This window comes from Anomaloglossus baeobatrachus, chromosome 8 (assembly GCF_048569485.1).
Source record: "Anomaloglossus baeobatrachus isolate aAnoBae1 chromosome 8, aAnoBae1.hap1, whole genome shotgun sequence".
In the NCBI taxonomy this organism is placed as follows: Eukaryota; Metazoa; Chordata; class Amphibia; order Anura; family Aromobatidae; genus Anomaloglossus; species Anomaloglossus baeobatrachus.
In genome coordinates, this window is record NC_134360.1 from 12,290,952 (window position 1) to 12,303,761 (window position 12,810).

Sequence of the window (12,810 nt, forward strand, 5' to 3'; positions counted from 1 at the left end):
CCTGGCCCCAGGCTCGGCCCATTTAAAGGACAGTGTCTTGCAATATGGCCCGCCTGGCTGCAGCGGCGGCAGATCGGTTGTCCCGTCGAATCATACCGGTCTGTGTCTTTTCCTCGGGTCGTCGGAATCCTCCTTTGTCGCATCCATGGGACGTCATCTGGGCTGGAGGCCAACTCGATTCTTGCAGGTGATGGGGTCACTTGTAGAGACTGCACGGTCCTAGCAAGGGCAGCTACAGTTTTGGTCAGCTCCCGAACCTGCTGTCTGAGCTCTGCAGTGGGATCCTTATCCAGGGACTGCGCCTCAGCCCCTGCAGCGGCTCGTGTTGCAGGCACCACCCCGGGGTACGTGATAGCAAGAGGCCGGAGGGGTACTGGGTCATTCGGTGTAGATTCTCTCAGTACCCGGATGGCCTGGTCCTTAAACTTTGCAAAGTCCAGAGCAGGGTTCTGCAGGACCATGATACGCAGCTGGGTCCTGTGGGCATCTGGCAGGAGCCCCTCTATGAACTGCTCAGTTAGGAGTTTTTCTTCTTCACGTACACTCTCTGGGTCCACCTGTTTAATTGCTCTCAGGGCCTCCTGCAGGTTTAAGGCATAGTCCCTTATGCTGTCTGTGGCCCGTTGTTTGCACCCAAAGAATCTCATCTTTTTTTCTGCTGCGGTGCGGGTGTCAAAAGTACTCTTTAACTTGGCCAGTATCTGGGTTGCTGTCCCTTTATCTGTATCAGGCCAGGATTTCACTTCACGCTGGGCCGCGCCGGCTAGCTGCCCCATTAATATGCCCACCTTCTGGCTCTCAGTCAGCGGATACACCCGGAACAAGCTGTGCAGGCTTTCTCTGAAGTCGCTCAAGGTATGGGACTCCCCGGAGTACTGCGGCAGCCATTCTGCTCCCGGGATGTACGGCATTGTGATCGGCATTACCGGCGCTACAGCGGGGGCTGGGGCGACGGCGACTGGGATTGCTTCGGCTGGTGCCGCGGCGTCTCGGGCTATGGCAGCCACCTGCTCTCCCTCTGAGTCGGACATCTTCCTCCCCCTTAGTGAACCTTACCAGGCTCCGTTCACTTTTCAAAATGTCTTCCGGGTCGCGCGGGGTTAACGGCGCTCTGCTCTGATGGCGCGCTCCCTTCGCGCTCTTTGTCAGGCACGCCCCCCTTCTTCCTGCGCTCAGCGAGGCTAATGGCGGTGGCAGTTTTCAAACAGTAACACAGTCTTTTAAGCACAGTTTCTGCAGGCGCACAGTACCCGGTGGGACCGGGCACGAAATCCTGTTCGTGACGCCAAAGTTGACTCGCCCACCCCAGGGCTATGGGACACCCGGTGCCGGGCCGGACTAGTCCGGGGGTCGTCAGTGGTGGCGGGGCCCGACTCCATGACCCTGGCGGGAGTCAATTAATATGGCTTCAGTGGGGTTGATTAAAGTTTGTATTTTCGTGACGCCACCTGTGGTTTGCGGCTATTAAGCCGCCGCTGCTGTATGGGGCCTCCGGGGCTGATGGAATGGCAGCTTGGATGGTCCTGCTCCCCACAGGTGGAGCGGTACCCCGGGGCAACAGTTGGTGCTCGTGAGAGTCTATGGTGTGATGTTGTGTGAATAATACGGTGCAGAGCCGACAGGCAGTGAAAGAAACAGGCACAAACAGTAGTCTCTTTACCTTCTCCTCTTTTATTTGGCAACAGTTTAGTCCTGGGAGACCGTCACAGGTGGTAAAGATGATCCGGGCGGCCTGGAAGTGCCTGGGGGTGATCTCTTTAGCCAGTTGAGTATGAGGCCTACTCCCTGCTCTTTCTTTTCTTCTACGGGACCCTGCACTCTGAATTTAGCAATGGCCCTCTTGCTGCTGGGACCGGTTGTTCGTCCCTTTTTCTGTGTGGTAGGCTGCGCAGGCCTTCTCGGGTGCTTCTCTGCTGGAGTCCACACCGGGCCCTTGGAATGCAGCTGTACCTTCAGATTGCTGATGGTCCAGGGGGCTTGCAGCTCTCCTGCCCTCCGGATTCGGCCACCAGGGAAGGATTTTATACCCTGGCAACCACAGACTCCGATGTCTGAATCTCTTCTATGCCTCTCTGCAAATCTTGCTTCACTGGGCCAAGCTATTCTAGCTCCAGGTCCCAGTTCCACAGGACAGCACACTCTGCGTCTGCACTCTCTGCTCTCTCTACACAGACTGAACACTAACTCCTCCCTCAGGTCAGACTTGAGGAATACTCCCTGGAACTCCAGGTTCAGAGCTCCCCCTGCTGGCCTGAGGGATAAACTGCGTTGGATGTTGAACTTACTGGCCAATGATTCCCCCAATTACCTCCAGGCTCAGCATTAACCCTTTGGAGGGGCAATGCTGTTGTGGCGACCAGGTCCTGGGGCGCCACAGTAGGCAAAGGTGGGTAGGTGGAGGTGAAGTAGGTGGAGGTGGATTAGGCGGAGGAGGGGTAGGCAGAGGAGGGGTAGGTGGAGGAGGGGTAGGCGGAGGTTGGTAGGTGGAGATGGGGTAGGCGGAGGTGGGTAGGTGGAGATGGGGTAGGTGGAGGTGGATTAGGCAGAGAAGAGGTAGGTGGAGGAGGGGTAGGCGGAGGTGGGTAGGTGGAGGTGGATTAGGTGGAGGTGGATTAGGCAGAGGTGGGGTAGGCAGAGGAGGGGTAGGCAGAGGAGGGGTAGGCAGAGGAGGGGTAGGCGGAGGAGGGGTAGATGGAGGAGGGGTAGATGGAGATGGGGTAGGCGGAGGTGGATTAGGCAGAGGAGGGGCTGCTTACAATGTAATTTTTCAGAACATGGAACATTATTGGGTTAAATAAAAATGTGGAAGTACGGTATATGTTAGTGTACTAAGGTTTGATGGGAAAATAGCGGGGAATATATGTCCATTTACTACAGTTAGGTCCAGAAATTTTTGGACAGTGACACAAGTTTTGTTATTTTAGCTGTTTACAAAAACATGTTCAGAAATACAATTATATATATAATATAGGCTGAAAGTGCACACTCCCAGCTGCAATATGAGAGTTTTCACATCCAAATCGGAAAAAGGGTTTAGGAATCATAGCTCTGTAATGCATAGCCTCCTCTTTTTCAAGGGACCAAAAGTAATTGGACAAGGGACTCTAAGGGCTGCAATTAACTCTGTAGGCGTCTCCCTCGTTAACCTGTAATCAATGAAGTATTTAAAAGGTCTGGGGTTGATTACAGGTGTGTGGTTTTGCATTTGGAAGCTGTTGCTGTGACCAGACAACATGCGGTCTAAGGAACTCTCAATTGAGGTGAAGCAGAACATCCTGAGGCTGAAAAAAAAGAAAAAATCCATCAGAGAGATAGCAGACATGCTTGGAGTAGCAAAATCAACAGTCGGGTACATTCTGAGAAAAAAGGAATTAACTGGTGAGCTTGGGAACGCAAAAAGGCCTGGGCGTCCACGGATGACAACAGTGGTGGATGATCGCCGCATACTTTCTTTGGTGAAGAAGAACCCGTTCACAACATCAACTGAAGTCCAGAACACTCTCAGTGAAGTAGGTGTATCTGTCTCTAAGTCAACAGTAAAGAGAAGACTCCATGAAAGTAAATACAAAGGGTTCACATCTAGATGCAAACCATTCATCAATTCCAAAAATAGACAGGCCAGACTTAAATTTTCTGAAAAACACCTCATGAAGCCAGCTCAGTTCTGGAAAAGTATTCTATGGACAGATGAGACAAAGATCAACCTGTACCAGAATGATGGGAAGAAAAAAGTTTGGAGAACAAAGGGAACGGCACATGATCCAAGGCACACCACATCCTCTGTAAAACATGGTGGAGGCAACGTGATGGTATGGGCATGCATGGCTTTCAATGGCACTGGGTCACTTGTGTTATTGATGACATAACAGCAGACAAGAGTAGCCGGATGAATTCTGAAGTGTACCGGGATATACTTTCAGCCCAGATTCAGCCAAATGCCGCAAAGTTGATCGGACGGCGCTTCATAGTACAGATGGACAATGACCCCAAGCATACAGCCAAAGCTACCCAGGAGTTCATGAGTGCAAAAAAGTGGAACATTCTGCAATGGCCAAGTCAATCACCAGATCTTAACCCAATTGAGCATGCATTTCACTTGCTGAAATCCAGACTTAAGACGGAAAGACCCACAAACAAGCAAGACCTGAAGGCTGCGGCTGTAAAGGCCTGGCAAAGCATTGAGAAGGAGGAAACCCAGCGTTTGGTGATGTCCATGGGTTCCAGACTTAAGGCAGTTATTGCCTCCAAAGGATTCGCAACAAAATATTGAAAATAAAAATATTTTGTTTGGGTTTGGTTTATTTGTCCAATTACTTTTGACCTCCTAAAATGTGGAGTGTTTGTAAAGAAATGTGACAATTCCTACAATTTCTATCAGATATTTTTGTTCAAACCTTCAAATTAAACGTTACAATCTGCACTTGAATTCTGTTGTAGAGGTTTCATTTCAAATCCAATGTGGTGGCATGCAGAGCCCAACTCGCCAAAATTGTGTCACTGGCCAAATATTTCTGGACCTAACTGTAGATAGATCATGAACTGAATAGACAGAGGATGATGGAGAAGATTCTGAAACTCCTTTCCAGGTACCAAGAAAGCTTATAACAAACCCAAACCAAACTCAGGATAGGACAAGAGTCCCCACTTTTCTGGAAAAATACTTTATTTTTTCTAAACCTTAGAACGCCTCTAAAGCTATATATTCTAAATTGAGTATTTTCTATTAGTAACAAACTTATTTCGTCATTCTAGTTCATTTAACAAGACGTCGACAGATCAGCTCTTTCTCTTCTCTTCTGCTCTATCAGGTTGTCCCTGTCTACATCATTCTGATAGACAGCTGGCTCTCCGCAGTTAGGAAGCAGGGAGCTGGCTGTCCATTAATAGTCCATCCACAGTGATGCCCCATCAACAGAGCAGAGCGATAGAGAAGGAGGTGGTCTGTCGACATGATGCTACCGGAAGTAATAGCATCACCAACAAGAGCGTTATGTAACCAGGGCAGAACAGTCAAGTGCCTAACAACTAACTGCCATTACATTCTTTGCCCCAAAGTCCCAGGTAACCTCTTTAAATAGTAGTCACATAGAAGGGAGTGTGATATGGCTGGTAGACTACCAAAAAGAACACCTACAAATTAAAATAAAGAGGTTCAAAAAGAGATTAAGAGCTGCATGACATTGATTAAAGGGAATTTATTACCAGAAAATGACGGTTATATTAACCTAGTTCCATTTTCTGCCTCCTACTGTAGCCTGTGCAGTGTAGTGTGGAGCAGAGTCATCGGAGCCATTTCACCACCATTAGCTTGTATAACAAGTGATGCCGGCTGTACTGTGCTGCCGGAAGCATAAATAACACATTATACGCTACTGTAGAAACACAGATAAGGCTCTGTATTGTGAATGCATCTATGTTGTCACTTCTGGTCTCGGAAACCAATTTGAGACTGTATATTGATCAATTGACAAGTCTCTGTGTGTTAGCTTCCATTTATTTTACCTGTTAAAATCCCAGACCTGATATGCACAGCCTAAAGGCCGCGTTACATGCTGCGATCTCGCTAGCGCGCATACCCGCCCCCGTCGGTTGTGCGTCATGGGCAAATCGCTGCCCGTGGCGCACAACATCGCTCAGACCCGTCACACATACTTACCTGCCTAGCGACGTTGCTGTGACCGGCGAACCGCCTCCTTTCTAAGGGGGCGGTTCGTTCGGCGTCACAGCGACGTCACTAAGCGGCCACCCAATAGAAGCGGAGGGGCAGAGATGAGCGGGGTGAACATCCCGCCCACCTCCTTCCTTCCTCATTGCCGGCAGCCGCAGGTAAGGTGAGGTTCCTCGTTCCTGAGGTGTCACACGTAGCGATGTGTGCTGCCGCAGGAGCGACAAACAACCTGCGTCCTGCAACAGCAGCGATATTTGGGAACTGGACAGCGTGTCACCGATCAACGATAAGGTGAGTATTTTTGATCGTTAGCGGTCGCTTGTATGTGTCACACACAACGACGTCGCTAACGAGGCCAGATGTGCGTCACGAATTCCCTGACCCCCAACGATATCTCATAAGCGGCCTTTAGTGAACAATTCAGAAAGTCAATGTGTATCTCTAATGTGATGTCCCCTATGGAAGCTTTTAAAAATAAATTCTAAATAGCTTCAACATTTTAAGGAACTGGAGCAGATTTACTAAAACTGTCTAATTTTTAGACAAGACAATATTTCAACGCACTAGATTGTTCAAATTTTTGTTAATAAATTTTCATTGTATCTTTAGACTCTCTAGTGTAAATGTATACAACCTATTAGTTGACTTTGTGCCAAAAGGTTTGTCCACAATGTTGGCGCTATTTGGGGGCATCGCCCATCTGCAAGAAATTACTCTCCTTTGGCAAAAAGTTTGCACAGTTTTGGTGCACTGACCTGTTGCATAAAGTTGCTTGCCTCTGGCAAAATGTTGTCGCTATTTAGAGGCATTAACCTGTGGCATGAAGTTGATCCCCTTTGGCAAAACGTTGGCACTATTTTGGGGCATTGTCCTGCTGCACGAAGTTGCCCCTATTTGGCAAAATGTTGGCGCTATTTTGGGACATTATCCTGTTGAATGAAGTTGCTCGCCTTTTACAAAATGTTGCCACAATTTTGATGCATTGTCCTTTTGCATGAAATTGCTAACCTTTGGCAAAACTTTATCACTATTTTGGGACATTGTCCTGTTACATGAAATTGCTCCTCTCTGGCAAAACATTGGCGTTATTTTGGTGCATTGTCCTGTTGCATGAAGTTGCCACTTTTTGGCAAAACATTGGTGCTCTTTTGGACATCGCCCTTTTGCGTGAAATTGCTAACCATTGGCAAAACGTTGTCGCTATTTTGGGCATTGTGCTGCTGCACTAAGTTGCTCCTCTTTGGCAAAATGTTGGCACTGTTTTGGTGCATTGTCGTGTGGCATGAAGTTGCCCCCTTTGGCAAAACATTGGTGCTCTTTTGGACATCGCCCTTTTGCGTGAAATTGCTAACCATTGGCAAAACGTTGTCGCTATTTTGGGCATTGTGCTGCTGCACTAAGTTGCTCCTCTTTGGCAAAATGTTGGCACTGTTTTGGTGCATTGTCGTGTGGCATGAAGTTGCCCCCCTTTGGCAAAACATTGGTGCTTTTTTGGGCAGCGTCCTTTTTGCGTGAAATTGCTAACAATTGGCAAAAAAAATGGTGCTATTTTGGTGCATTGTACATTTGCATGAAATCGATCTCCTTTGGTAAAACATTGGCACTATTTTGGGGCATTGTCCTGTTCCATGAAGTTGCTCCCCTTTGGCAAAATATTGGTGTTATTTTGTGGCTTTGTCCTTTTGCGTGATTTTGCTCTCCTTTTGCAAAATTTTGGCGCTTTTTTGGTGCATTGTCCTTTCCCATGAACTTGTTTTTCTTTGCTACTAAGGGGCCCTTTGCACAGTACAACATCGCAAGCCAATACTTGCGATGCCGAGTGCGATAGTCCCCGCCCCCATCGCAGCTGCGATATCATGGTGATAGCTGGCGTAGCGAACATTATCGCTACGGCAGCTTCACATGCACTCACCTGCCCTGCGACGTCGCTCTGGCCGTTGACCCGCCTCCTTCCTAAGGGGGCAGGTCGTGCGGCGTCATAGCGACATCACACGGCAGGCGGCCAATAGAAGCGGAGGGGCGGAGATGAGCGGGACGTAAACATCCCGCCCACCTCCTTCCTTCCGCATTGCCGGTGGAGGCAGGTAGGAGATGTTCCTCGCTCCTGCTGTGTCATACACAGCGATGTGTGCTGCCGCAGGAACGAGCAACAACATCGTAACATCGGTCATTCCTAATTCATGGAAATGACCGACACTACACCGATGATACGATTACGACGCTTTTGCGCTTGTTAATCGTATCAAAAATGCTTTACACACTCCGATGTCGACAGCGACGCCGGATGTGCGTCACTTTCGATTTGACCCCACCGGCATCGCAGCTGCGATATCGTAGTGTGCAAAGTGCCCCTAAGACTCACCTCTTTTGAAGTGAGTAAAAAAATAAAGTGTCTAAAATACATAAAAAAAAAATGTAGTGGAAGACATGTATGATGGAGTTTTGTCACACATTTCAGCAAAATTATAGAGCATTTTGCTTAGTAAATTCCCCCCAATATTACTTTCTAGACATCTACACCGTGTGCAGAATTATTAGGCAAGTTGTATTTTAGAGGATTTTTTTTATTATTGATCAACAACTATGTTCTCAATCAGCCCAAAAGACTCATAAACATCAAAGCTTAATATTTTTGGCAGTTGGAGGGTTTTTTTTTAGATTTGGCTATCTTAGGAGGATCTGTTTGTGCAGGTAACTATTACTGTGCAGAATTATTAGGCAACTTAATAAAAACCAAATCTATTCCCATCTCACTTGTTTATTTTCACAAGGTAAACCAATATAACTGCACAAAATTTAGAAATAAACATTTCTGACATGCAAAAACAAAACCCAAAAAATGAGTGCCCAATATCGCCCCCTTTCTGTCTAATGACACTCAGCAGCGACCATCCATAGATTCTGTCATTGCTTGATCTGTTTACGATCCACATTGCGTGCAGCAGCCACCACAGCCTCCAGACACCACAGCCTCCAGCCACCACAGCCTCCAGACACTGCTCCCAGAGGTGGACTGTTTTCCCTTCCTGTAGATCTCACATTTTATGAGGGACCACAGGTTCTCTATGGGGTTCAGATCAGGTGAACAAGGGGGCCATGTCATTATTTTTTCATCTCTTAGACCTTTACTGGCCAGCCACGCTGTGGAGTAGTTGGATGCATGTGATGGAGCATTGTCCTGCATGAAAATCATGTTTTTCTTGCACGATACCAACTTCTTCCTGTACCACTGCTTGAAGAAGTTGTCTTCCAGAAACTGGCAGCAGGTCTGGGAGTTGAACTTCACTCCATCCTCAACCCGAAAAGGTCCCACAAGTTGATCTTTGATGATCCCAGCCCATACCAGTGCCCACCTCCACCTTGCTGGCGTCTGAGTCGGAGTGGAGCTCTCTGCCCTTTACTAATCCAGCCTCTGGCCCATCCATCTGCCCATCAAGAGTCACTCTCATTTCATCAGTCCATAAAACCTGTGAAGAATCAGTCTTCAGATATGTCTTGGCCCAGTCTTGAGGTTTTATCTCATGTTTCTTGGTCAGAGGTGGTGGTTTTCAGCCTTCCTTACCTTGGCCTGTCCCTGAGTATGGCACACCTTGTGCTTTCTGATAACCAAGTAATGTTGCAGCTCTGAATTATGGCCAAACTGGTGGCAAATGGCATCTTGGCAGCTTCATGCTTGATTTTCCTCAATTCATGGGCAGTTATTTTGTGCCTTTTTTGCCCAGCACGCTTCTTGCGACCCTGTTGGCTATTTGCCATGAAACGCTTGATTGTTCGGTGACCACACTTCAAAAGTTTGGCAATTTCAAGACTGCTGCATCCCTCTGCAAGACATCTCACAATATGGACTTTTCAGAGCCCGTCAATTCTCTCTTCTGACCCATTTTGCCAAAGGAAAGGAAGTTGCCTAATAATTAAGCCCCCCTTATATAGGGTGTTGATGTCATTACACCGCACCCCTCCTCATTACAGAGAGGCACAGCACCGGATTTATATCATTGGTAGTTGGCTCTCAGCCTATACAGCTTGGAGTAGGACGACATGTATAAAAAGTATCATGTGATCACAATATTCATTTGCCTAATAATTCTGCACACAGTGTAGATAAATGTTATTTTGTACACCCTTACTGCAGTGGGGTCAGGCATTGTGTTATTTATATGGGAACAGTTCTCTTTAAGTTACGAATCCTCTTTAACTTTTTCGATGAAGCTAACCACATGTTCCAAGAATGATTTTCATTCTAATGTGTAGAACATTAGCAAAACAGAACAATCAGTCTGTTTCACGCTTCCCTGGATTGTTTGGAGACCCGGGGTCCGGAGGCTCGTCTCTTTATGGTCCAGATGTGCGTGGAGCACTACCATGCTCTTCTCAGGCTGATTATTCGGGCTCCATGCTTAGGCACAGCCCTATACACTGTAGAGGAAAATTGAATGTTGAATTTTAATGCCAAAAATCCACCGATCATGACGAAAACTTTTCACCCTTAACGAAAGTTTATAAGGATGTAGCTGGGCTGATTGTCCTTTGTCACGGTCTTCAGGCATACATAATGGGCCGCTGCCAGGATTGCGCTCACTTTTCCCCTAAACACCAACCACACTCGAGCTTTACACCCGAAATCTGAAAATAAGGCACATAAAGTGGCTTGTGTTGTGCGGGGAACACAGGTTCATCCACCGCTGAAAACTCACTTCTTGGTGTTGACAAAGGCCGTCTGTGTTTATTCGGCACTAGCCGAAACCCGGCTCTGCTCCTCTCACGTTCAGCCTTTTACTACTTTCCCCTTTGTACTGCAAAATTGCATTACACAATGTGTCTCTAATTGATGATTTCAAAAAGCTTCTCATGCTGTTTTAATGACGGTGCTGGCGTCCATAATTAAGCACTCGCACATAAAATATTATGAAACTCCAAAAATTATAGGTGTGAGGGAAGGCGCAGACTCGTAATAGCCCGGCAAAGCAATGCTAATAAACGGCCATTGATCTCGTGTGTGAATGGGAGAAACATTTACGGTGAAGGCTTATTCAGCGGAGTGCAGACGCAGCGTAAACGCAGAATGTCGGCTGCAGGGTCCCTTTTTATAGACCCTTTGGAGCCAGGTTGCGTTTGAATAAAGTGTGTGAATAGACTATTGTATACAAATTATATCTGTGTTTGGGGAGCGTCCAGCTGAAGAAAGACAATTGTTTTGTTTTGTTTTCTTGTTTAAGGCTATAGTGGAAACAATGTGCACACCTCTTATATTATTGTTGAGTTTAGTTTTTCTATACATTTAAGAGGATGGTAATTGTTTACTTTTTTGTATTATTATTATTATTATTATTATTATTATTATTATTAGTAGTAGTAGTAGTAGTGGTAGTTTTCTTTTCTGTGTATTTAAATTCTTTTGATTGTAACCAGGTAACAGGCATTTTTCTTAAAAAAAAAGTCCAAAAGATCTCCAAAATTTTGAAATTTTGCTGCTCCTCCTTCTCTCCCCTCACAACTCCTCCTCTCTCCTCACTACTCCTCTGCCTCTTCCTTCACAGCTCCTCCATCTCTCCCGACACTACTCATCCACCTCTTTTCCACTCACTCCTTCTCCTCCTCTGCCCTCACTCCTCCTCCTCCTCTCCCCTCCTCCTCATCTCTACCCATTACTCCTCCGCCTCTCCCCTCACTCCTCCTCCTCTCCCCTCACTACTTCTTCTCCTCTCCCCTCACTCCTCCTCCGCCTCTCCCCTCACTCCTTCTCCTCCTTTCCCCCCACTACTTCTTCTCCTCTCCCCTCCCTACTCCTTCTCCTCTCGCCTCACTACTCCTCCACCTCTCCCCTCAATACTCCTTCTCCTCTCCCCTCACTACTCCTCCTCCTCTCCCCTCACTCCTCCTCCTCCTCTCCCCTCACTACTCCTCCGCCTCTCCCCTCACTCCTACTCCTTCTTTCCCCTCACTACTTCTCCTCCTCTCCCCTCAGTACTCCTCCTCCTCCTCCTCTCCCCTCACTACTCTTCCTCTCCCCTCACTCCTCCTCCTCTCCCCTAACTCCTCCTCCTCCTCTCCCATCACTACTCCTCCTCCTCTCCCCTCACTACTACTCCTCCTCTCCCCTCACTCCTCCGCTCCCCTCACTCCTCCTCCTCCTCTCCCCTCACTCCTCCTCTCCCCTCACTCCTCCTCCTCCTCTCCCCTCACTCCTCCTCTCCCCTCACTCCTCCTCTCCCCTCACTCCTTCTCTCCCCTCACTCCTCCTCTCCCCTCATTCCTCCTCCTCCTCCTCTCCCCTCACTCCTCCTCTCCCCTCACTCCTCCTCTCCCCTCACTCCTCCTCCTCCTCTCCCCTCACTCCTCCTCTCCCCTCACTCCTCCTCTCCCGTCATTCCTCCTCCTCCTCTCCCCTCACTCCTCCTTTCCCCTCACTCCTCCTTTTCCCTCACTACTTCTCCTCCTCTCCCCTCACTACTGCTCCTCCTCTCCTCTCACTACTCCTCCTCCTCTCCTCTCCCCTCACTACCTACTCTGCCTAACCCCTTTGCTAATCCTTTGACCAGCTTACAACTCCCCACCAAATCCAATGTAAGTTACTAAGAATGATTTCCAAGGCCAAAAAGTGGGGGTTCCAGCATCCACTTCTTCATAAAAACATATTTATTGATACATTCTTAAAATGGTCACAAATTCTAGTGGGCTGGGACAGGTGACCTAACACAAAAACATTTTCATTGGTCTTCTAAGGCCATCCATAAATTTGCCTCCTTGATATATCTCCGAACACATTTTTTGATACTCCCCCACACGTAATCTCGGTTTCCCTCCTTCTTTCCTCCGCTCTCCTCCGCTCCTCACCCAAGCACCTCCAAGATGTTTCTTGAGCATCCCCCATTGTCTAGAAATCCCCGATATAGCTTTATTGACAAAACATCTGACGGCTGATGTCACCGGCTCACATTAGTGATCAATATGTCGGAAAGTTGCATGTGATCTAATAATACGAAGATCAACAGGATCCGAGCAGGGTCCCAGCTTCGCTCCTTGGGTGTCCCCAATAAATGTTATAGAATCTCTTGTTTCCTTTCCAATCTTGGTTCTATTCTGCAGAGTTGAGATTGATTTAGTCGCTGGCAGCGGAATGTATGGTTGGAGTTTGCACATTT

At 47.7% G+C, this 12,810-nt stretch overlaps 1 protein-coding gene and 1 long non-coding RNA gene across 2 annotated transcripts in view; one reads left to right on the plus strand and one right to left on the minus strand.

Annotated features, from left to right (window-relative positions):
• CACNA2D3 (calcium voltage-gated channel auxiliary subunit alpha2delta 3) overlaps positions 1–12,810 on the plus strand; it is a 1,156,773-nt gene that overhangs the window by 785,578 nt on the left and 358,385 nt on the right. The window lies entirely within an intron of this gene.
• Positions 1–12,810, minus strand: part of LOC142249597 (uncharacterized) — a 94,672-nt gene that overhangs the window by 78,384 nt on the left and 3,478 nt on the right. The window lies entirely within an intron of this gene.